Source organism: Urtica dioica, chromosome 12 (genome assembly GCF_054948205.1).
Source record: "Urtica dioica subsp. dioica isolate 48M chromosome 12, U.dioica_male_clone48M_v1_H2, whole genome shotgun sequence".
NCBI lineage: Eukaryota > Viridiplantae > Streptophyta > Magnoliopsida > Rosales > Urticaceae > Urtica > Urtica dioica.
The window spans coordinates 8,349,504-8,374,592 of NC_142767.1; positions in this window are offsets into that span (position 1 = coordinate 8,349,504).

Sequence of the window (25,089 nt, forward strand, 5' to 3'; positions counted from 1 at the left end):
TGGAGTAGAGGTTTGATTCATCGAAGAATCCTTGTTGTTGATGACCTCCATTGAATTCAGACTGAACAAACCAATCAAGATAGGTGTGGGCTTGTGTTTGAGCCTTAATACCCTGAATCAGTGAGCCAGTGTTGTGTTGTTGGAGCTGATTTGGCCCTGTAAAACTCTGATTAAACCAGTAGAAGCATTGCATCACTAGGTGTCCAGTTTTGCCACAACTGACACTGAATTCGGTTTTGACAGTTTCGACGAACTGAGTTGATATCATTTTAGATCCATCCCTCGAAAGAACCGGACATTGAAATGACTGAAAAGGACTCCACGTCTCCATGTCCTCGAAATTGTTGTTATTGTTGCCCTCCTCTGAAGTTTTGATTGTCTCGACCTCCATTGCTGTTAGTTGAAGAAAATATCAAAATTATTGTACAGGTTGAAATGTGGACATTGTTAGGAAATTATTTCCTTTTAATGAGTTGTTATATTTCTCTAATTATGATAGCTATTAATTTGTGGTTTTATTTGGAAATGAATATTGGTAAATATTTGTAACTGATATGGAATGAATGAGTAGATACTAAATAATATTAATTAAGGGAGTTATGGGTTTCCTTAGAAAATTATATAAAGGCTCACATTTGGTTATGGTCCTCAATGCAAATCAAATAGTCTATTCTCTTCCCATAGAGAGTTAGGTCTTCAGTTTTCTCGTCGGAGGAATAAAGTGATTTTGCAGAGGAAGACCACGTACCACCCGGCTCGTGTTCGTCTTACCACCGATCATCAAAGTTTTTCCGCATCAAGTGGTGATCGACCAAGATGGATCCAGGTATTCTTTTAATCCTTAATAATCTAATAACATGTTGATTTTGGGAATACTATTAGTATATAAGTTTTCCATCAAGTAGTATTGGAGCAAACATTGTTCGTTAGATTATTAGGATTGCTGTTTTTTTTAATACGTGGATATGAATCAGTAATTGTTTTTGAGCTATAATTAGGTTTCAGTACCCTTGAAATCAGGGGCGGAGCTACGTGGGGACCAGCGGGTGCACGGGTCCCCACTGGCTCGGGACAAAAAAAATTAATAGGCTTAATTATAATTATTAAAAAATTAAATAATAAATATTAATAAATATAATAGGTACACCAATAATGTCACAAAGATGTTGTAGCTCAAATGGTCAAGGCTTAAGAGAAATGTAGGTAGGGTCTCAAGTTCGAATCCTAGGTTGGACAAATATTTGCATTTTATTTTTTTAATACAACAGCAACGTTTTTAAGAGAAAAAAAAATAAAATAAAAAATATTCATTAACAAGTCTTCTTTCATCTTCAATGTTAAAAAAAACTCCAAATAGCAACCATACATTTTTTTTCATTTCAACTATTCTCCTTTCTTGTTTATCATTAACAAGGTAAATGTTTAGTATATAATTCATATGTGCATTGCTCATTTTGTATTTTTATTATTAGAGTTCTCTAATCTTTTAATACATACTATGTGTTTGATGAAAGATGATTTTTTTTTCTCTAATCATTTGGTGTTGATTTTTTTGATGAGTATAGATATGGAGATATATTTCAAAAGAAAAGTAGACTCAACAACGACATTAATAGAAGGACACGCTAAAAGTGCAAAGAAGAGAAGTGGAGATTTGGAGGTCAACATAGAAGAGCTCGCTACCGATCCGGGGTTTAGGATTCCGATTTTGAATTATCATCCTAATGTCCAAAGGTTGGGATTCTTTTATTATCCAAGTGTCATCTTTTTGTGAAAGCCACACTATATAAGCACCCGACATGAGTGATATCTACATACCTCGAGGAAGATCGCGGCGCAAGACTTATGTGACTACAAATTTACTTCACTACCGCGCGGGGTTGTATTACTCCATCATTGATATGCAACTTCAAGAATTGAACAGTCGTTTCAACGAGGTAAATACTACGTTGCTTCTTTGTGTAGCGTGTTTGTGTCCCGATAATTTGTTTGTTGCTTTCGAGAAGCAAAAGCTTATTCAACTTGCCGGTTATTATCCAAAAGATTTTTCTGAAATTGAGCTCATGGAACTTGATGATCAACTTGAAAACTATATTGTTGATATGCGCTCAAGTGTAATGTTTTCATATTTGAACGGGATTAGTCATCTTGAAAAAAAAAATGGTTGAAATGGGAAGAGATAAGGTGTATCATTTAGTCTACCAACTATTGACATTGGCATTGATTTTGTCGGTTGCAACTGCTAGCGTTGAAAGAGAGTTTTCTGGAATGCATCTCGTGAAGACCAAGTTACGCAATCGTGTTGGAGGTCAGTGGTTGAACGACAATTTAATTATTTATGTTGAGAAAGAAATTTTTGATTGTATTGATAATGAAGTCATCATAGATCGTTTTGATAAATTTAAAACCCATCGTGGAAATATGTAATATTTTTATCGAATTTGATATTTTTATTATATATTATGTATCTTTAATTTTGTTTAATTTTTTTTTTGTCCCCCCTGAATTCAATTCCTGGCTCCGCATCTGCTTGAAATGATTAAAAAAAATAAAAGTTGTATGCGTTTTATAATCATTCCGAAGTCCAGATCCCGATTGCAATTCTTGTATATATGCTCTTGTTACTATGGTGTGTATATATATATATATATATATATATATATATATATATATATATATGTATTATGTATATATTTTTGAAGCAGATCATTTATAATATATATATATATATATATATATATATATATATATATATATAATTGCTATGATGGGTTCTGTTTATCATTTTTTTTTGTTTCTCCACCGTTTTTTTTAAAGGCTATATATATATATATACGGTTTGAAAGGTGGATGGAAACATACCTGTTGTTCAAAAAAAAAAAAAATGACAAACATGAAATACAAAAGAGACTTATCTTGTCCCTGTCTCTGCTGGAAGTTTTTTTTTTCTTTTGCTTGTTCAGTTGCTAACGCTGGCAGGTAAAGATCCATTATATTTGGCTTTTATTGCTTTTTTTTTAGGAATAATATAAATGGTTGTTTATATCAAGAGCTTTTTTTTTGGACGTTTTTTGTTGCGGTGATCTCACAAAATAAAGGATTATTTATTTTCCTTAAAGTTTTTTTCATTTTGCTTTTATTGCTGTTGTTATTAGCATAACAATATTAAATGCTTTGATATGTCAGGATCTTTACATATCTTTGGTCCCCTTTTTTTTTTGTGATTACCGTGACCTAGACCAATAATAAAGAGCTTTTTTTTTTTTTTTTTTTTTTTTTTTTTTTTTTTTTTAATTGCTTTTGCTGTCAGCATGGTAGAATACAAATGCTTGATATATTATGAATATTTTCTTTGACTTTTGGTTGCTACGTTATCTCACCAAATAAAGTCCTATTACTTAGTGTTGTCGCACGAAAATGAACAACTATTAAAAACCTCGGGCGGTTCGATCCAAGGCCGGACCAAGTGATCGCACCCGGGCCAAGAGTGTGAACTCGATAGTCTCGAGCTAGGTTTTTCTCCGATCAACCCGCCTCTCGGGAGAGATAGGGGGTGAGGAGGAGGAGGAGTGACCGTGCCTTGGTTGTCGGCTGCCTACGTACCCGTGTGTGGGATCAGGTCAGAACGTAGTTCAAGCGTGAAAGACGCAGTATGAGGCGCGGAGCCTTGGCGGAGAGGCATGCTCAACGAAGGAGACGAGGCGCGGAGGAGTCCTCGGCGACGTCTCAAAACTTCGGAGATCGCGTACGCGAGAGAGAATGTGTGTTTTCTCTCTTTTGGAGACGTGGAAGACTCTAAGTCAAGAGTTCCTTGTTGTGGCGGAGATTCCGGACGCGTAGGCGATTCCTAGTTGGAAATGCCGGACGCGTAGGCGATTTCTTGTCAGAAATGGTGGACGCGTCTAGGGTGCTAGACGCGTAGGCGATTTTCAGTCGAAAACCGTTAGAGCACTCGTGGGCTCAAGATTAATCGTTCGATCAAGAGAGGCGGCACCCGGGAGTCCCCGGAAAGCGCTTCAGAATCTCTGAGAACGAGAAATCGAGGAGAATCTGCTTCAGGCCAAGGATGGCATCCAGAGAAGCAGAGATAAGTCTCAAGTTCCTTGAGAATGAATGAGATGGCTTTCCCCTCAATGGGAGGGGGTTTATATAGGTGTTTGGGGGCCTTAGAAGGTCCCTTTTTCGTCCATGTGGGACTAGGGACGCGCGCGCCATCAAGTGGAGGCGCACGGCGCGCGCGGCGCGCGGCGCAGGGGGCGCGGCGCGTGGGTCATCTGGCGCGGCGCGCGGGTCACTGGACGCGGCGCAGGATGCGCGGCGCATGGAGCGCGCGGCGAGGGCGCGTCTTGGCGCGGCGCGCGCCTGTCTGGCGCGCTGCCTTACTGGCGCGGCGCGCTGCTTGCTGCATGGCTGGCTGGCGCAGTGTGCTGTGCGCGCGGTGAATGGCTCGTCTTGCCGGACTTTTGCGGGCCTTTAGGGGTCTTCGAATACCATTCTTGCCACACAAAATATAGAGATCTCTACTCGACGAGAGTGGCTCGACTCGAGGAGCGAAGCTCGACTCGAGGAGACTGACTCAAGGCTCGACTCGAGGAGCGAAGCTCGACTCGAGGAGACTGACTCAAGGCTCAACTCGAGGAGCGAAGCTCGACTCGAGGAGACTGTATGAAGTCTCAACTCGAGGAGCGATGCTCAACTCGGGGAGCCGACTCAAGTCTCAACTCGAGGGGCTAGGCTCAACTCAAGGAGTCAAGATTTTGGGCGAGGGCTTGAAGACTTGCCGCTCTTCAGGACCTCCGGCCTGACCATCGGCCCTTTGAGCGACGTGCCTTCTTGGCGTCTCGGGTTTTCCGAAAACGACCGACAACACTTAGCCTTAGAGAATCTTTTTTTGGGCTTTGGCTGTTAGCAAAGAGTAAATTTTTGGTTATATTAGGAATGTTTTTTTTTTCTTTCATGTGGTTTTGGAAAGAGATAACGTTTGGGTTTAGGCTTTTATTAAGAACCTCTTTTTTTATTGAGGAATTAGTCTGTTTTTATATAGCTAAATACTAAGGTATACATATTTAGTTATATAAAATTAATTTAAAAAAAAAATCAAATTGAACCATCAGTTAAGTTTATCTGGTATATTTTAATTGAGTTGATTCAAACAATATGTTGCCAAAGTAGCCTCTATTGTGAAAAATTAATTTAATTAAAATTATACGTATAGATGTTTGTACGAAATTATTCATGCGAATTATGTTCGGCCCAAAGGAAGACATGTTTTGGCCGAATAACAACGTGCTTGCAATGATAAATGCGTGATAATTATAAAGTATCATTCATGTGAACTATGATTAGTCCAAAGACATTTTATAGTTTGACAGAACTTATTATCAGTATTTGATCAATGCATTGAGTGTAACAATTACAATTAATTTCTCTGTCCAAAGACTACGAATTAATGTTGTGCTAGGTAGCTTGAGATGGTTTATTGATTTAATTAAGTACTAATGTGAGCACATATTTTATTTTGTTCGTTGATCTAGTTTCATCTATCGCCGCCACAAACATCCCTACTCAAATCAACGACATCGAAATGCTAAGTAGGACAAAGCAAAAGATCACCCTCGACTCCAGGAATATGGATGTCACAATTAGGGACAAAAATTCCACTGCAAATCTAGAAAATTCTCACAAGTCTCTAACTTTAGTTTGTTCTGAAATTAATTTGGCTTTCGTACCTAAGGATACTTGGTGGGTAGATTCTGGTGCTACTACTCACGTAAGTGTATCCATGCAGGGTTGCCTATGGAGCCGACCGCCAAGTGATGATGAAAGATTCATCTTTGTGGGCGATGGCAATAAAGTTGCCGTGGAGGCTATTGGAACATTTAGATTGCTTTTAAAGACTGGTTTTAATTTGGATTTATTTGACACTTTTGTTGTACCGTCTTTTAGACGGAATTTGGTTTCTGTTTCTATGTTGGACAAATCTGGTTTTTCTTGTTCATTTGGAAATAATAAAATTAGTCTCCATCAAAATTCAAATTTCTTAGGTTCCGGTTCTTTAATTGATAATTTATACCTGCTTGATATTGTTAGTTCTAACAACGAAATATTAAATACAAGCTCGCAGGGTACGAAACGAAAATTAAATGAGAATTCTGCCACTTAATGGCACAAGCGTTTATGTCATATCTCTAAACAGAGAATTCAGAGGCTTGTGTCGGATGGAATTCTTGAACCCCTAGATTTGACGGACTTTCAAGTCTGCATTGAGTGCATCAAGGGGAAACAAACTAATTCTAGAAAATTGGGTGCCAATAGAGCTATAGATGTTCTTGAACTAATACATACTGATATATGTGGTCCATGTTGGAATCGATCTAGGGTTTAAGAAAAAGTTTAACGCTTCGCAAAGCGGCGGAATTTTAAAAAATTTCTTTTCAAGTAAAAACAGTTTTTTACTAACCTAGACAAAGAGCAAGTACATATAAATAAAAACTATTATGAGCTAAGAAGTTTACTAACCATTCTTGAAGCTTGAACTTTGAGAAGCTTTTGGAAAGTTGCAACGCTCGTCTCCTCGCAGCACGTCTCTCTTTCTTTCCTCGGCAACTCGAGCAACCACGATGGTTTCTATCACTAAATCACTCGAAATAAAAGGAATCAGTGAGTGGGCACTTTTAAACGCTACGACTTAAGAAAGAGTCTTGAAGTCGCAGAGCTAAACTCTAGGTCAAATGAGGACCTAGGTGCCAAAACAATAAAACGAAATTGAAGAGAAAGAGAGAGAGAGGATCGGCCAAGGTTCTAGAGAGAGAAGCTCTCAAATCTCTAAAACTTTGGAATGAGAAAACAATGAGAATGATGGCCCTATTTATAGGAGAGGGATTACCTTCAATAAGGTAGTTTCCTCTTCTACAAAATATCACATATTCATGAGCAAAAAACTAGTTTCCTCTTTACCCATGTTGGGCGCCCAACTCATGCCATTAAAGGCTTGGATTTGTTTTCTATTTTGTTCCACTCTCTAGTTGGCCAATTTCCCTAATGCATCCATATGCAAATTTGTTTCCTCTTTTTCTTTTGGCAATTATCTTGATACATTTATGCATAAAATATTCTCTCTTTCCTTGGGTATGTTGGGCGCCTATCACCATCTAGAAAGCTTTTCCATTTTGTTCATGACAACATGAAAAATGCCCATTAAGAATTTTCAATAAAATTCTTATGAAATGAAATTAATCCACAAGGCCCAATTAATCATATTATGGCCGAATGTTACTTGTCATCAAATGACCATGTCAAAAAATTTATTGACATTCATTTCATCCTATGTCTCAAAAGACAAAAATACCCTTTTGACAATTTTCGTTCTTGTTTTGACTTAGCTTCCAGTTTAACTATTCCTAATCGATGTGATTCGTGACAGTGACCTCATGGATCCAAATGAACAAAGCTTGAGCTAAAATACTTGGACTCGAAAGTTCACAAACCTTTTCCAAGTTTAGCTTAATGTCAACTGACTCCACTAAAGAGTTGACACTGAAAATCTCTCGGTTCAAATGAATTTATTTTCTACTCAAGAATTCAACCTAATTGTAATGAGTGGATCCACAGAATATTATCAGTGTTTACCCTTCATGAATATCATCAGCTAGTCGGGATTTACAAAATTACCATTTTACCCTTCTAGCTGTTATTTCCTCAACTCATTTGTCGCTTGTGAATAAGTTAGAAACAATGTATTGACGAGGAGCTAACAAGTCACATTGTTTCATCCAAAAGAGTCAGGACTCAATTTGGACACTGGCCAATTCATTTATTCACACTCCAAGGAACAAAGCATGAGGTGATATATATTGCATTTTAGCAATCTTGTACATGAATTCCATATCTATGAGAACTTCACAAAGTTACTCATGATATACTCACAACTTAGTACTTCACCAATAGGCCTTGTTCGGAATCACATAGTGAGTCCGAACTCTGACTTTCTCAAATGAGAATACTAAGGTGTGAAATGACATGTCTCATTTCAGGATTAAGGTAAGCACGATGCAATTCATACGTAGTGACTTCGAGACATAAGAGGTTAAATGGTTTGTTCTTATCTTGTCTCTAGAAGTGCACTGGTCAATTCAGTACCTTCGGAAGATACCTAGAAGAACTATAGAGTCTCCAACTCTTAATGCCTCATAACCAGACATCATAGATTCTTCTAACAATCATACTGGGGTCAATAGTCCTTTGACCCTTAGATTGCGAATATATCGTTTTAAGAAAACTACGAAGAGTTTGTTCATGCAAATCTACATTTGTCTCTTCGTAAGTTGTTTAGTTTGTTTATGGACTAAAGACTAAGGTTTTATCATAAAGCTTCAAACAAGGAAGATTGAATGAACGTTTCAACTTTTTATTAATGAATAAGCAATTACAAGCAAGATTCTTCATAAGACTTTATTACATCAAATGTAGAATATAAAGATTACAACTCTTCTTATGGGCACCATTGACAACAAACTCCCACTTGACTCAAAGAAGATGTGTGTAGTCCTTCATGCCTAATCCCTCTCGATGTTGGTCGAAGACCTTGTTCGCTAGGGCCTTTGTGAATGGATCTGCTAGGTTGTCAACCGTTGAGATCTTCTTCACTTTCACGTCTCCGAGCTGCACGATCTCTCGAATCAAATGGTATTTCCTCTCAATATGCTTAGAGCGCTTATGGCTTCGAGGTTCCTTTGAGTTAGCGACAGCCCCACTATTATCATAATAAAGGGTCATGAGCTCGTCGACGTTTGGAACAATTTCCAAATACTTAAGGAATTTTCTAAGCCATACAGCCTCTTTGGATGCTTCACAAGAAGCCACATATTCTGCTTCCATTGTGGAGTCAGCAATGCAAGATTGCTTAATACTCCTCCACACAACAGCTCCAACATTAAGGATGAACACAGATCCCGAAGTGGATTTTCTGGAATCCTTATCCGCTTGAAAATCGGAGTCGGTATACCCCGTCATAGTCAGGTCAGTACCTGAGTATGTAAGCATCAAGTTCCTAGTTCTTCGAAGATACTTAAGAACATGCTTAACAACAATCCAGTACTCGGGTCCAGGGTTGGATTGGAAACGGCTAACTACGCCAACGGCAAAACAGATGTCAGGTCTAGTGCAAAGCATAGCGTACATGAGGCTTCCTACGGCAGAGGCGTAAGGAATTTTCCTCATGTCTTCAATCTCTTGTGCAGTCTTGGGAGACTGGTCCTTAGAGAGTGAAACTCCATGCCTAAAGGGTGTTTAACCCTTCTTGGAGTCTTGCATCGAGAAGCGATCCATCACCTTATCAATATAAGATGCTTGAGAGAGCGACAGGGTCCGGTTTTTCCTATCTCGAAAGATTTGGATCCCCAGAATGTACGCGGCTTCTCCTAGATCCTTCATATCGAATTGCTTTGCCAGCCAGACCTTAACACTACTACAAAAATAGGATTCTACACCGCTTAAAAACAGTTGTAGAATGATTCTACAACGCTTCTTAAGCGTTGTAGAATCCTGCGTTGTAGAAGCTTCTACAACGCTTAAAAATCCGTTGTAGAATCCAACAGCATTCTACAACGCTTAATTATCCGTTGTAGAAACTAAGCTTCTACAACGGATTCTTAAGCGTTGTAGAAGCTTCTACAACGGTTAGAATCCATTGTGTAATTTTTAAATATTTTCAAACATCTCGCAGCGGCGAAGTATATTTCTCGCCGCAGCGACATATTCTACAACGGATCTTCAATCCGTTGTAGAAGCACATCGCCGCGGCGAGAAATATACGTCGCCGCGGTGAGTTATTTGCCGCGGCGAGGTACGTTCTGAGCCGAGGCGAGAACATTCTACAACGGATATTGAAGCGTTGTAGAATCAACTCGCCGCGGCGAATATTACACGTCGCCGCGGCGAGAAATTCGCCGCGGCGACGTCAAATCTTAGCCGCGGCGAGATTATTCTACAACGGATTATTATGCGTTGTAGGAAGGCGATAAATTTTTTTTTAAAAACTCGCCGCGGCGAAGAAAAAATTTCGCCGCGGCGAGACTAAGATTTCTAATTTGCCTGCTCTCGGTATCTTGTCTCGCCGCGGCGAATAATATTTCCCGCCGCGGCGAGAAGTATAGTTCGCCGCGGCGAGAATCATTTATTTTCAATCCATAATCTGTTTTTTACACGATACTAGCACCTGGAAATAATCTTCAATACAATTAATATCTAATATATACATTCATCTTCAAATATCCTCATCTTCAAAACATTCAAAATCTAATATATACATCTACAACGAATCCATAATTCAATAAAAAAAACTAGCTAATCATCACAGTTAATAAATGTTTGTACATAAGTTACCCATTCTTCCCTAACTCTCTCTAAATCCTCTTTTGTATAGGATTTCTTATTTTCTAATTTTCCTACACCTCCTACGACTATATCACGCATATAAGAAATGACAAAATACCCGCATTCCGTGTTTCCCGTTTGTCTCGGAGCGTCCCAAGCCTTGATGTACGTTGATTGCCCGTTACTATGGGCGTTTTGATGCTCGAGCTTGAAATCAACAAGAACCCTATATAACACGGAGATTATAAGAGAAAAAACATCTAGAACGATTTATAATAAAAATTATTTAAGAATTCAAAATATTACCTTTTTATCAATCGATTTAAATCGGTTGGGATTTTATTTCTCAACGGGTCAAAGAACATAGCGCTATTTCTCCAAAGGTCGAGGACAACGAGCATCCAATGCGCACCTTTGTTATACGACATCAAAACTAATTCACCAAATTTGCAATCTCGTACCACGTTTCCAACGTCCTTGACTCGTTTTGACAAATAAGCCTCCTCGTCGTCATTTTCGATATACGAACTTAAGCTCGGATTTATAAAACAAAAATTTCGAGTCTTCTTCGCCTTTTCTAGCCTCGAGCGTAGATAGCTATGACAAACAAATATTTAGTTGATCAAAACACTAAATATTGAATATTGATATTAAAAAACGCATATAAAGAAAACTCTTACTCCATATAAACCGTTATGCTCCCCGCGCCAATTTCCAAGTATTGCAAAAAATCGGAAATGTCTTCAAATGACACCGGAATCGGGATAGCCGCGAGACTTGGACTAACATTGACCATAATCACATCCCCTTCCGGTAACATTACTTTGTTGGCATGTTGAGCGAGCAATCGATACTTGGGATTAATCACCTTGTACGGAATCTTCTTAGCATCATCGATGCTAGCTTCACTCTCAAAACCGAGCTTTGAGAGTTGTTTGACAACCGGACCGCGACTCTCTATTCCCGTGTCCATTTCCATGAGTCTCTTCGGCCACGAGACAAACCCGCCTATAGCATCTTCAATGGTTTGAGCTTCTTCGGTGGGAATTGGCAATTTTGCTTTTTTAATCAAAATCCCCAAAACGGCCACGCGTAAATTTCCTTCCTCCAAAGGTGAGAAATGAACTACGCCTCCATTCATGTACGCTCGCCCATTTGCAACATGAATTGTGCCTCCGAACTCGGTGTCATCAATGAAAAGAAGACACTCGACGCTTTCATCCGAACTCGGTGTCACCGGCGTGGTTGGATTCAAAGAGCAACTAGCACGAACACTATTGGGTTTTTCCACAACAATAGGATCGATCTTCGGACGATCATCAACAATGATAGGATCGATCTTCGGACGATCATCAACATCGTCGTGTTCTAAGCGAATAAAAATTTTTATCAATAACTTAATACCAAAACATTTATCTTTAATAAATAGATAAAAAAAAAATTAAACATACCTAAAGAGACCGCTTCATTGACGTGTTCTTCAACATTTCCCATCTCTTTATCATCAACAACCTTCGCGTTGAGATTCTCTTTCACTTGCTCGACACTAGGCGACTCGACATTAATGCTACCATTTCCACCGAATGCCTTCATCACCAAAGACTTTAACTCGCTCATTTCCCGACGCATCTTCATTACTTCTTCATTGGGCGTTGGAGGAACAAAGTACTTAAAACGCGACGTGTGTTTGGATTGACCGCAAACTCGCGACGTTCCCAAAGCTTCTTGCAAAACACTCTTTCCCGATTCCGGCAACCATGTCCCTTGCGATGCTTGTTGTGATAACGTTTTCTACACATAAAATTATTTGAAAATAAAATTACAAGGTTAATTGTTATAACAAAGATAAAGAACTTACGATTTTTTCTCCCATCAATTTGTCTTTCTCATCCTTGTAGTTATCTACGTCTTTCATTCGCGAGTCAATCCAAAGTTCCTCTTTCGTAGGCCATTCCCCCGTTTCGTCATGCTAGTAAGAAGTAATTATATAATAAATTAAAAAATAATTGCAACATTTGAAATAACTAAAAGAAAAAAATGAATCTAACCTTTTCTTGATCAAGCTTTCGATATCCATTTCGGCCCGTTCGAGATTTGTACACACTTTTTCCGATATTTGATTTCCCATGTTCCGATGTTTGTTTGAACATTTCGGTTCGTCTATACTCAACAAATGCTATCCAATCTTCTTCGGTGATACTTGTATAGTATTTCAAAATACAAGCCGGTCTCTTTAAGGCGATTGGTTCGTTGATTATGTCTTTGAGTAGATCGTTGTATATCTCATGACGAAATAACCTTGCGGCTTCTCCGACTCTCATAAGGCAATCGTGTTTTTGTTCGATAGGAATCGTAAATCCTTCTTTCATTTCGTTCCAAATCCGTTCTTTAATTTGGGCGTTGTCTTTACATCTCCAATCATGCATCGAAAGTGGAACGTGTTCTCTTGCTAACACGCCAAAGTAACTCGACAACTCATCACCCTCTTTACCGATTGGTTGCCCTTTATCATCAAATTGTACCGGGATTTTTTTACCAAGTGTTTTAGCCTTATTAACCCGACCCATAAGAGTGTTTCTTCGTTTTCCTTGTTCATCGGAGTTAAGCGCTAGTTGTCTTCTAATTTTTCTTTTACCACTACCGCTAGAAGTAGTAGTAGTGGACGACATTGAATCTAATAAACAAAATTCAAATCATAATTTCAATTTTCAACTCAAATGTAATAAAAATTTCAACTCAAATGTAACAAAAATCAAATATAATCTCAACTCCAATCACAATATAAACTCAAATTCAATCCGATTCTAAACAAAAACACAATTTCAATCCCAATTCAATCTAATATCAAATATATTTCTCAAATCAAATCAATATCAAACTTCAATTCAATAAACTCAAATCCAATACAATATCTCCTAATTTCAAATCAATATCGAATTCACACTAAATAAGTCCATGTAAAAATGTTCAAAAACATTACCCGGAGTTGGACGAGCACAAGGGCGGCGAAGAGAAGGTGGTGAGATGAGGGCCGGAGAGGTAATGGCCGAAGGCGGCGAGGTGAGGGCGCGCGGCGAGGGTGGGCACGAGCGAGGTGAGACCGGAGGGCGGCGTGGGCGCACGGCGAGGTGAGGGAGGGGGCTCAGCGAGAGGGCGGCGTGGGCGCACGGCGAGGAGAAGGAGGTGAGGGTCGGAGAGAGGGAGAGAGCGCGCGGGGCGAGGGCGCGGGGGCTCAGCGAGGTGAGGGACGGAGAGAGAGAGAGGGGCCGAGAGAGAGAGAGTGGTGGGGAGAGAGGGGCGGGGCGGCAAGAGAGTGGCGGAGAGAGAGAGAGGGACGAGAGAGATGAGTAGTGGAGATGAGAAGAAATGAGAATGAGAAATGAGGGAAAATTGAAAAAAAAACGCTAAGTATAGATATGAAATGGGCGGGTAGTTAAAAAATTTTGAAATTTTCAGATTTTAAGACGCTCCTACAACGCTTATTCTAAGCGTTATAGGAGCTCGCCGCGGCGTAGTGTATTTCTCGCCGCGGCGAGATGATTCTACAACGCTTACAATAAGCGTTGTAGGAGCCTCGCCGCGGCGAAACCAAATTCTCGCTGCGGCGAGAGTTACCCAGAAACGTCTCGCCGCGGCGAAAATGTACCATCGCCGCGGCGAGGTAACCCTATATGTCCTCGCCGCGGCAGTATACAATTTCCGCCGCGGCGACACCTTTCTACAACGCTTAAATAAGCGTTGTAGAAGCCTCGCCGCGGCGAAAGAGAATTCCCGCCGCGGCGAGGAATACATTCGCCGCGGCGTAAAATGTATGATGCCGCGGCGAGCCTATATGTCTGGAACATGGTGCTCTCGGTAAGATTGTCGCCGCGGCGACGACATGTTCCCGCCGCGGCGCAGGACTCCTGCCGCGGTGGGATTTGTACCTCGCCGCGGCGTGACATTCTACAACGCTTTTGGAAGCGTTGTAGAATGTCTGGCCGCGGCGAAGTAGAAATTTCGCCGCGGCGAGTGACACGAGACTGGTGATATAAATTCTCATTTCTGGTCTTTTGCACTTTGAACTCTCTCATAACCTCACTCGAAAAAATTCTCATAACCTCATTCTAGAGCGTCCTCGTTTACTAGTCTCATCTACACATTCAAATCTTGTAAGTTCTTCTTTAACTTGTTCTAATTGTTGTTCTCTTGATAGTTTACTAATTAGAATTGCCAATTTTTTGTATAATTAGGGTTTTTCTATGAATATGAGAAAGTGGATGTGGGAGAATAGATTGAATGAGATATATCGGAAAGGTGTAGATGAGTTTTGTGATTTTGCTAGAGAGAACATGGTAGATTTGAAATCTATTCGTTGTCCTTGTATTAAATGTGGAAATCATAGACATTTTTCGATTGATGTCGTTCGGACCCATTTGTTTGCATATGGAATAATGACCTCGTATCAAAGATGGTTCTACCATGGTGAGGTTTTTCGTTCTACGGCAAATGAGGATGATGTTGAAGATGATATTGATGATATGTGCGGAATGATGAATGATTTGGAGGACGATTTTGTTGAGCGACCGGAATTGTTTGAGTCCATGATGAATGATGCGGAGACACCATTATATGAAGGGTGTACAAGCTATTCGAAGTTGTCATTTTTAGTTACATTATTTCATTTGAAGGCGTCGGGGGGTTGGACTAACACTAGTTTTACTCTATTGTTGGAAACACTGAAAGAAGCATTTCCGAAAGACAATAAAGTACCTTTAAGTATGTATGAAGCAAAGAAGACTTTGGGTACATTAGGCATGAAGTACGAGAAATTCCATGCGTGCCCAAATGATTGTGTTTTATATAGACACGAGTATGAAGATCTAGATGAATGTCCGACGTGCAAAGAGTCACGGTGGAAGAAGGGTAAAATTCCATGTAACGGGGTTAAAGGAGTTCCAGTTAAGGTACGTACATTTTCATCACTTGATTAGGAAATACATGTAGCTCATATTCATTATTTATTACTGATTTTCGTTAAATATATTTCAGTCGTTATGGTACATTCCTCCAATGCCGCGCTTTCGTCGAATGTTTAATAGTGTCAAACACGCGAAGAACATGGTTTGGCACTCCGAAAAGCGTATCGATGATGGTATGTTGAGACATCCTGCTGATGCTGCACAGTGGAAATCATTCGATTTAGAGTATAAGGATTTCAGTGCTGATACTCGAAATTTGCGCCTTGGTCTAGCTTCTGATGGAATGAACCCGTTCAGCATGATGAGCAGTAAATAGAGTGTTTGGCCGGTTATACTTGTGAACTACAATCTCCCTCCAAAGCTATGTATGAAGAGAAAGTTCTTGATGTTAACGCTTTTGATTTCAGGACCGAATCAACCAGGAAATGATATTGATGTCTATTTGGCACCGTTGGTCGATGATTTGAAGATGTTATGGGAGAAAGGGATGGAAGTTAAAGACGCTTACCGTGGAGATTCGTTCAACTTAAGGGCAATGTTAATGTGGACTATTAACGATTTTCCGGCCTATGGAAACTTGTCAGGATACTCTGTGAAATGCTCGATTGGTTGTCCGATTTGCATGAAAGACACATCTTCCATCCGTTTGAAGCATGGTAAGAAAACTGTTTTTCTGGGTCATAGAAGATTCTTACCAAGAGATCACTCGTATAGAAGATTGAAACAAGCGTTTGATGGAAATTCAGAAGAACGACCCCCTCCTAGAATTTTGTCTGGTGAAGATGTCTATGAGATGGTTAAAAACGTCAATGAAGTGCTTGAAAAAAGAAAGAGGAGTACTAGTACTAAAGAATCGTTCAAAGAGAATCCTTGGAAGAAGAAATCGATTTTCTACGACCTTCCTTATTGGAAGACACACTACGTCCGGCATTGTCTGGATGTTATGTACATCGAGAAAAATGTTTGCGAATCGCTTATTGGTACACTTCTTGATGATCCAAATAAATCGAAAGACGGAATACAATCTCGATTGAATCTCAAAGAGATGAATATAAGAAGCATTTTGCATCCCGAGGAGGGGGGTGGGAAAAAAACAAAATTACCACCGGCAAAGTACACTCTAGATCGAAAGGAGAAAAAGAAATTGTGTAACTGGTTTGCTTCTATTAAAGTCCCCGAAGGTCATTCGTCAAACTATAAGAGGTTCGTGTCTTTGAAAGATTTGAGACTTACTGGAATGAAGACGCACGACTGTCATGTGCTGCTACAACAAATGTTGCCTCTTGCTTTGCGAGGAATTGTGCCAAAAGATGTGAGGTTTGCAATATCAAAGATATGTGTATTCTTTAACTCGATTTGCTCGAAGGTCATAGATCCAACTCGATTGGATTTAATGCAGTCAGAATTGGTGAAAACTCTGTGCTTGCTCGAAAAGATCTTTCCACCTTCGTTTTTCGACATAATGATCCACTTAACCGTCCACTTGATACGTGAAGTGAAATTAGGAGGGCCCGTGTTTTTACGGTGGATGTATCCAATCGAACGTTATATGAAAGTGTTGAAAAGCTACGTGAAGAACTACAATAGGCCGGAAGGAAGCATAGTTGAAAATTACATAGCAGAAGAGTCGGTTGAGTTTTGTTCTGAGTATTTAGCTAAAACAGACGAAATTGGGTTACCCAAGAATACCAATTTTGATTCAAAAGCTCTATCTAAAGGTATTTTTTTAACACTTTATTTGTTTATTTAAATTATATATGAACATTATTTTTAAGTATTTGTTTCATTATAGGTACTTATTCGATCGTCAACCGAAAAGAATGGGAGCAAGCAAGTCTCCATGTGCTACACAACGTTTCCGAGGTCAAGCCATTTGTGGGTATTCATTTGAATGAGTTGAGAGTGAATAATCCAAAGAAGGGTAGAAATGAAAAATGGTTGCAAGAAGAGCACAACCGTTTGTTTCAAAACTGGCTTGGAAAACGCATATTTATAGAGGCAGGACATTCATCTACGTTGAGTAAACTATCTGGCGGGCCGTCCTCAATGGTTACAAGGTACACTGCTTGGTCTGTTAATGGTTTTACATTTTACACAAGGGAACGAGACAACAAGCATCCCGTACAAAATAGCGGTGTTACATTGTTTGCTGAAGCTTTACATGTTTCGTCGGCAAAAGATAAGAATCCAAAACATGCTTTTATGAAGTATTACGGATACATTGAAGATATTTGGGAACTTGATTATTGCGGGTTGCGAGTCGCATTATTCAAGTGCAAATGGGCAGACAATAATCACGTTAAAGTTGATAATGAAGGAGTTACAATTGTCGACTTTAGACGGATTGGCTACGAGAATGATTCATTTATTTTGGCTTCGCAAGCAAGTCAAGTGTTTTATGTTTCGGATCCAGCAAATCCTGAGTTATCGTTAGTGGTTCATATGAAAGCGAGAAACGGTAACGAAGAAGAAGACGAAGACATGTCTAGCATTCCTCCGTTCACATCAGGATTACCGCCAATTGATCAAGAGGTGGATGATTTTAATGATGACGATGTTTCACATCTACTTCGTAAGGATATAGATCCTATTTTTGTTTGATATTGAACATTTAGATAATGTATTTTCATTTTGGATTTTATGTTATTCTCCTGTGGACAACGTTATTTTTCATTCAAAATTTCTCTATACAATGTCATTTACATTTCTCCAACATCGCCGCGGCTGAGTACAACTCTCGCTGTGGCAGGATAATCTCGCCGCGGCGAAATACAAATCCTGCCGCGGCGAGGGACCTTCTACAACGCTTAAAAAAGCGTTGTAGAAACCTCGCCGCGGCAACGTATATTCCATGCCGCGGCGAGGTCATTACGCCGCGGCGGGAATATCAACTCGCCGCGGCGAGACAAGTTCTTAAAAAACACAGACTCTCGGTATAAAAAAATCAAACTCACGCCGCGGCGAAATACAAATCCTGCCGCGGCGAGGACCCTTCTACAACGCTTAAACAAGCGTTGTAGAAACCTCGCCGCGGCAACGCATATTCCATGCCGCGGCGAGGTCATTACGCCGCGGCGGGAATATCAACTCGCCGCGGCGAGGATATGTTCTCAAATATGAAGGCTCTCGGTAAGTTGCTCGACGCGGCTATGTTGTATTTGCGCCGCGGCGACACGTTGTCGCCGCAGCGAGAAGACTATGCCGCCGCGGCGAGATTATGTTTTAAAAAATGCATGCTCTCGGTAAGTTTCTCGCCGCGGCGATGTGTACGTTTCGCCGCGGCGAAGACTTTCTACAACGCTTTGGAAAGCGTTGTAGAATTCCTCGCCGTGGCGAGGTAGAAAACACGCCGCGGCGAACGTTATACGCCGCGACGAAATTTCTAAGTCGCCGCGGCGAGATTAGAATAGAATCACCTCAGCCTACACATTTTTACTTTCTTTCCCATTTTAAACCTGGTTTTCAACAGAAAAATTATCATTCAAATAAAAAACCATCACACATTCAGATTTCACAATTTTTAAATATTAATCAAGTCTCAAACACACATTAACTAAAACACGAGTCTTAAACATAAACAAACCATGCGAGTCTTAATTTAAATTTAAAATGAAGCTTAAACAAACCAAACGAGTCTTAAATTTAAAATTTAAAGTTGGTGTTGTTGGTTTAGTCGTCATTCGGTGGTGGTGGTGGTGGTGAGTGCGCCGGATATTGAGGAGGTGCCATATGCGGTGGCCACTGTGGTGGTGGGTACGGATAATCGGAGTATTGAGGATATGGAGGAAATAACACCTGGTTCTCTTGGTTGATGTCCCACCGAGAGTAGAGATCGTTCAGTTGGTTGATGTGAGAGGTGCCATACTCCGCTTGTTGGTGCATGTACTGTTGCGTGTGTTGGAACCCGCCGACGAGATAGTTGGAGCATTGAGCTATGTAGTCGATGGTGGCGGGGTCGACTACCGGAGGTGCTGGTAAGAACAATCGAGGCTCGTTGACTGGTGGTCCCTCTTCCCCTTCCTCCTCCTCTTCCTCTGCTTCCTCCTCTTGTGGTTCCTCCCTAATCTTGTAGCGATCGATGATGTTATTCGTAATAGTCCCCATAGGACCCTTGATCGTATCCCTTTTCGAGCGTCCTACCCCGCATTTGTACAAAGGCCGGTAATGATCGACGGATATGGCAAACCGTGTCGTTCATTAGTATAGTCTAGACTCTTCATCCAATTGTAGATGAATCGACCGACGTTGATAGAATGACCTTTTATGATGCAGAACAACACCTGGATACGACCCTCGTCAAGAGTGGTGAAGTGCTTGATCGGATAGAGGCGAGCGCAAACAAAGTAAATCCAAGCTTTAGCAATCCTGGTGAGTTGGTCACGCTTGAGTACCCTTTTCCCTTTTTCAAGGACCCAATCCTATCCTGGAATGCACAGCAACCTCGCCATCTCCTCGTGGCTGCAAGTTCTCAACCATTCCCGATAGCCTTCATTCTCGAAAGGCACATCTGGGGTCCCAAGCAAATCGTTGATCGCTTCGACGCTCACATCGACCGGTCTACCTCGGACCGTCACAACATCTCCATTGTGATCTGGTAAGTTTGCGTAGAATTCGTACACGAAGTTTAAGTTCGCCTCGAACTCGGGAACGGCACAATACTTCACCCAGTCATGACCAAGAATACTGTTGCGGATTGACACTCCTATATCGGTGTTAGAGCTCACATTGAATCCCCGCTTAGGGATCACACTGCGCGACGAGATTTTGTCGTAACGATCCTCCACGGCCTTGCTGGTGAAGATACTTGTGTTATAATCTGCTTCAGGGGACGATTGACGAGCTCGCTTACTTTTACTTTTACTAGGACCTTTGGAAGTGCTCGGAGCCGTGGTGCCCGCCGGATTTTTTGTTCGAACCATTTTTCACCTTCACAAAGCATAATCATAAAAAATTCAATCTCGACATCTACAATCAACATAACCATTTTAAATACTAACAATGTCACAACAATCACAAATTCTATATCAATTCCAACTTCATTTAAACATAACAATATCAAATTCATAAACAATTCCATTCTAACACAAATTCTAACTCAAATTCATTCTAACACAAATTCTAACTCTAATTCATTCTAACACAAATTCTAACTCAAATTCATTCTAACACAAATTCTAACTCAAATTCATTCTAACACAAATTCTAACTCAAATTCATTCATAATAAAATAAAAAAACCCTAATTTTGTTAAATCAATAACCACCTTAAATCAATAACCCTAATTTTGTTAAATCAATAACCACAACATGCAACTCGGGGAAATAACATGAAATCCATATTCAAAAACACGAAATCCATATCAACAACACGAAATTAAATCAATAACCACCTTAAAACTTAGAAAATCATACCTTTAAAAAGAGAGTGAGAGGCGGTGAGAGAGAGAGAGGCGCGAGAGAGTTGGGCGGCGAGGACGTGGCGAGCGAGAATGGCGGCGAGGATGTGGCGAGCGAGAATGGCGGCGAGGACAAGGCGACGGCGAGAAATCGGGGCGGCGAGGACGTGGCGAGGGAATTTGGAAGAGAAAATGAAGACAGACTCGGCCGAAATAGTTTGTCTCGCGTTTGTATTTTGAGGAGAATGAGAAAAAAAACTGAAAATGGGTTTATATAGTGAAAACCTAAAAACCTCGCCGCGGCGAGAATATGTCTTCGCCGCGGCGAGAGGATCCTACAACGGATATTCAAACCGTTGTAGGATCCTCTCGCCACGGCGGGAGTCCTTCATCGCCGCGGCGAGGAAGTTTCATAAAAAACTGCTAGGCCACGGTATCCGTCTCGCCGCGGCGGAGTATATTTCCAGCCGCGGCGACATAATCTCGCCGCGGCGAGAGATGACCATCGCCGCGGCGACTGTATTCTACAACGCTTATAAAAAGCGTTGTAGAATGCTTCGCCGCGGCGAGGTTTAAATCGTGCCGCGGCGAGGTCCATCCTTCTACAACGCTTTGAACTTGCGTTGTAGAAAGTTTTCGCCGCAGCGAAAATCACATGGTGCCGCGGCGACGGTTCTACAACGGATAGTGTTAACGTTGTGGGAAATCTGAAATTTAAGTTCTTCTACAACGCTTTACAAAAGCGTTGTAGAATCACCTAGATTCTACAACGCTTATCCAAAAGCATTGTAGAAACACCTGGATTCTACAACGCTTAGTCATAAGCGTTGTAGAAACACTAAGTTTCTACAACGCTTATGTTAAGCGTTGTAGAGTCCCTAGTTTCTACAACGCTTATGTTAAGCGTTGTAGAAAGTGGGTTGTATAATCCAACATTTGTAGTAGTGTAACCTCAGATAACTTACCCACGTCATTACCAATGAGTAGTATATCATCGACATATAGCACCAGAAACACAACTTTGCCTTCGTGTATTAACTTGTAAACACAAGGCTCATCTATTGACTGTTCAAAGCCGAAGCTCTTTACAGTTTCATCGAATCTAATATTCCATGACCTAGATGCTTGCTTTAATCCATAAATGGACTTAAGCAACTCACAAACCTTGGTCTCTTGACCTTCTTCCATGAAACCGTCTGGTTGAGCCATGTAAATGCGCTCGTCAAGATTGCCATTCAGGAAGGCTATCTTGACATCCATTTGCCAGATCTCATAGTCGAGAGCTGCAGCTATGGATATGAGTATGCGGATGGATTTAAGCATCGCGACTGGTGAGAAGGTTTCTTCATAGTCAATCCCTTCTTGTTGGGTATAACCCTTCGCCACAAGTCGTGCTTTGAACGTCTCGACGTTCCCATCAAGACCCATTTTCTTCATGTATATCCATTTACACCATACGGGTTTAATCCCTTCAGGAAGGTCTACAAGTTTCCAGACTTTGTTGACAAACATCGAGTGCATTTCAACTTTCATGGCGTCAAGCCAAAGGTTTGATTCAGAACAAGCCATCTCTTGGCTATAGGAAACATGATCATCCATGTCAGAGACGGCTACGAGAGAGTCTCCATAAGACATGTACCTGTCAGGCTTTTGAGTAGCCCTCCCACTACGTCGAAGTACTACTTGACGAGATTCTGATGAGTTAGGTTGTGTTTCAGTTGGGGTAAGAACAGTTCTTACAGATGAGGTAGAAGCTTCCTCACCCAACTTTTCTTCAAGCACAATTTTGCTTCTAGGTTTTGCATCTTTCATAAAGTCCTCCTCAAGGAAACGAGCATTCGTGCTAACGAAAGTCTTATCGTCCTCGGGACTATAGAAAGTAAAACCCTTGGTTTCCTTTGGATATCCAACGAACAGACATAATTCTGACCTACTAGCCAACTTGCTAGTCTTTTGCCTTAGCACGTGTGCAGGGCAACCCCAAATTTTGATGCGGCCAAGATTCACTTTACGGCCAGTCCATCGTTCATAAGGAGTACCAGGAACCGTCTTGGACGGAACTTGTTTCAGAATATAAGCGGCTGTTTCGAGGGCATATCCCCAAAAGGAAAGAGGGAGTGATGAGTAACTCATCATTGATCTAACCATTTCCATAAGAGTTCGGTTTTTTCTCTCTGACACTCCGTTTTGTTGAGGTGTGCAAGGTGCGGTAAGCTGAGAAGCGATACCTTCTTCTTTAAGAAAGTCATCGAACTCTCCAGACATATACTCACCACCTCGATCAGATCGAAGGGTTTTGATCACTTTGCCAGTTTGCTTTTCCACTAAAGCCCTAAAGACCTTAAATACGTTAAAGGTCTCGGATTTGTGTTTGAGCAAGTAGACAAACCCATATCGTGAGTAATCATCGGTGAAGGTAACAAAGTATTCGTATCCTCCACGTGCCTGTTGGTTGAGCGGACCACATACATCATAATGTACTAGTTCCAGCAACTCAGTGGCTCTTCGACCCTTATCGGAGAAAGGTCGCTTAGTCATTTTTCCTTCTATGCAGGATTCACAAGTAGGTAGTGAACCTATTGTAGAGGCTTGGAGTGGACCGTCCCTCACAAGTCTCTTAATCCTATCTAGACCGATATGACCAAGTCTTAAGTGCCATAGGTATGTTGATTTTGTTAGATCGGAGGATTCAGAAAGTTTGATCCTCTTTGGCTCCCTAATTAGATCATTATCTATTTCGGCGTCTAAAAGAGAAGGTTGAATGGGATAGATGTAAAAAAGACCATTCTTCATACATGCATCAGTGACAAAAGAATTAGAAAAAGACATTCGAATTCCATTCTTTATAAACTTTAAATAATAATTTTGCTCTAAAAGTTGAGCAACAGATATTAAGTTTTTCCCAAAGGAAGGAACATAATAAACATTATTCAAATTTAAAGTGCGATCTTCAAAAGATAGCGTCACGGATACCACAGCCTTCGCAGACACCACGCTTCCATCACCCCACTTGAAGCAGAAGTCGCCATCCTCTAAGCTTTTGCTTTTCCTAAAACCAGTTAAGGAGCAGCAAATATGGTTAGTAGCAGCGGAGTCAATAATCCACGATGATACATTATCAGCTACTAAACAAGCTTCAGTAATAAGTACAATACATTTTAATTTGGTTTTGAGGTAGGCTAACAGTTCCTACGCCAGTGACCAGGCTCGTTGCAGTGGTGGCATTTGTCGTTAGACTTATCCACCTACGGAGCCTCCGGCGCCTTCTTCTTCGTTTGAACCTTAGGTTGGTTCTTCTTCTCGGCCTTGCGAGGTCTCTTCTTAGATCCAGAGGTGGAGGCAGTAGCATGTACCTCTCCTAAAGTCCTCTTTTTCTTAGTGAGTGCCTCAGCGGTTTGAAGTTCCTTCATGAGCTCGGTAACAGTGTACTCTAGCTTGTTCATGGAATAATTCAACTTGAAGGTATCAAAGGTTTCGGGGAGAGTTTCCAAGATCATATCTATTTTAGTCTCCCCATCAATCTCGGATCCAAGGATCTCAATTTTGTTTAGATAGCTAATGATCAGCATCATATGATCTCTAACGGGAGTTCCAGCCTTCATACGACAGTTCATGAATTGTCGGACCGCTTGTTGCCTAGCTTGACGTCCTTGCCCTCCAAACATCTCATGGAGATTGTAGAGCATATCGGTGGCAGTTTCGTAGTCACGATGTTGTTGTTGCAACACATTGTTCATTGATGCCAAAATATAGCATCTCGCAATCTCATCGGATCGAAGCCAGGCCGCCAGGGCGTCTTTTTCCTCTTGCGTCGAATCTTCATTCGTTTGAGGACAGGGGGTGGTGAGAACCCATTTGTGCTTGTCGACAGTAAGGACTATGTCGAGGTTACGTTTCCAGTCGACGTAATTGTCGCCTTCGAGTTTATTCGAGGAAAGAATGGTTGAGAGAGGGTTGAGAGACATATTGCCTATAAAAGTTGAAACAAGTTTATGATTAGTCTTTGGTTTAGGATTTAAGTTTTTAATTTCAGACTTTGATACAATCGAAAGGTGTTATAAACCAAACGATAATTTACCCCCTCAAGAGAAGGCCGCAAAAAATCTCCATTTATAAGTAAATGACACATCATTAATGCTTAGCCAAGATGTCAATACATCAATTTTGACCAGCCACCTTTTTAAATTGGTTTGATCACTCACATCCTTTCGCAGAGCCTCAAGGGAGGATTACTAGGGATTGAGCCTAAGTGTGCAACCAACCACTTAGTCCAAAAGATCAACTTTGAAAAACAATCCCCCAAGGGGAGGCCTTGTCATCATCGTCTCACTCTCGGACGTAGCTCATTGAGCAATGATC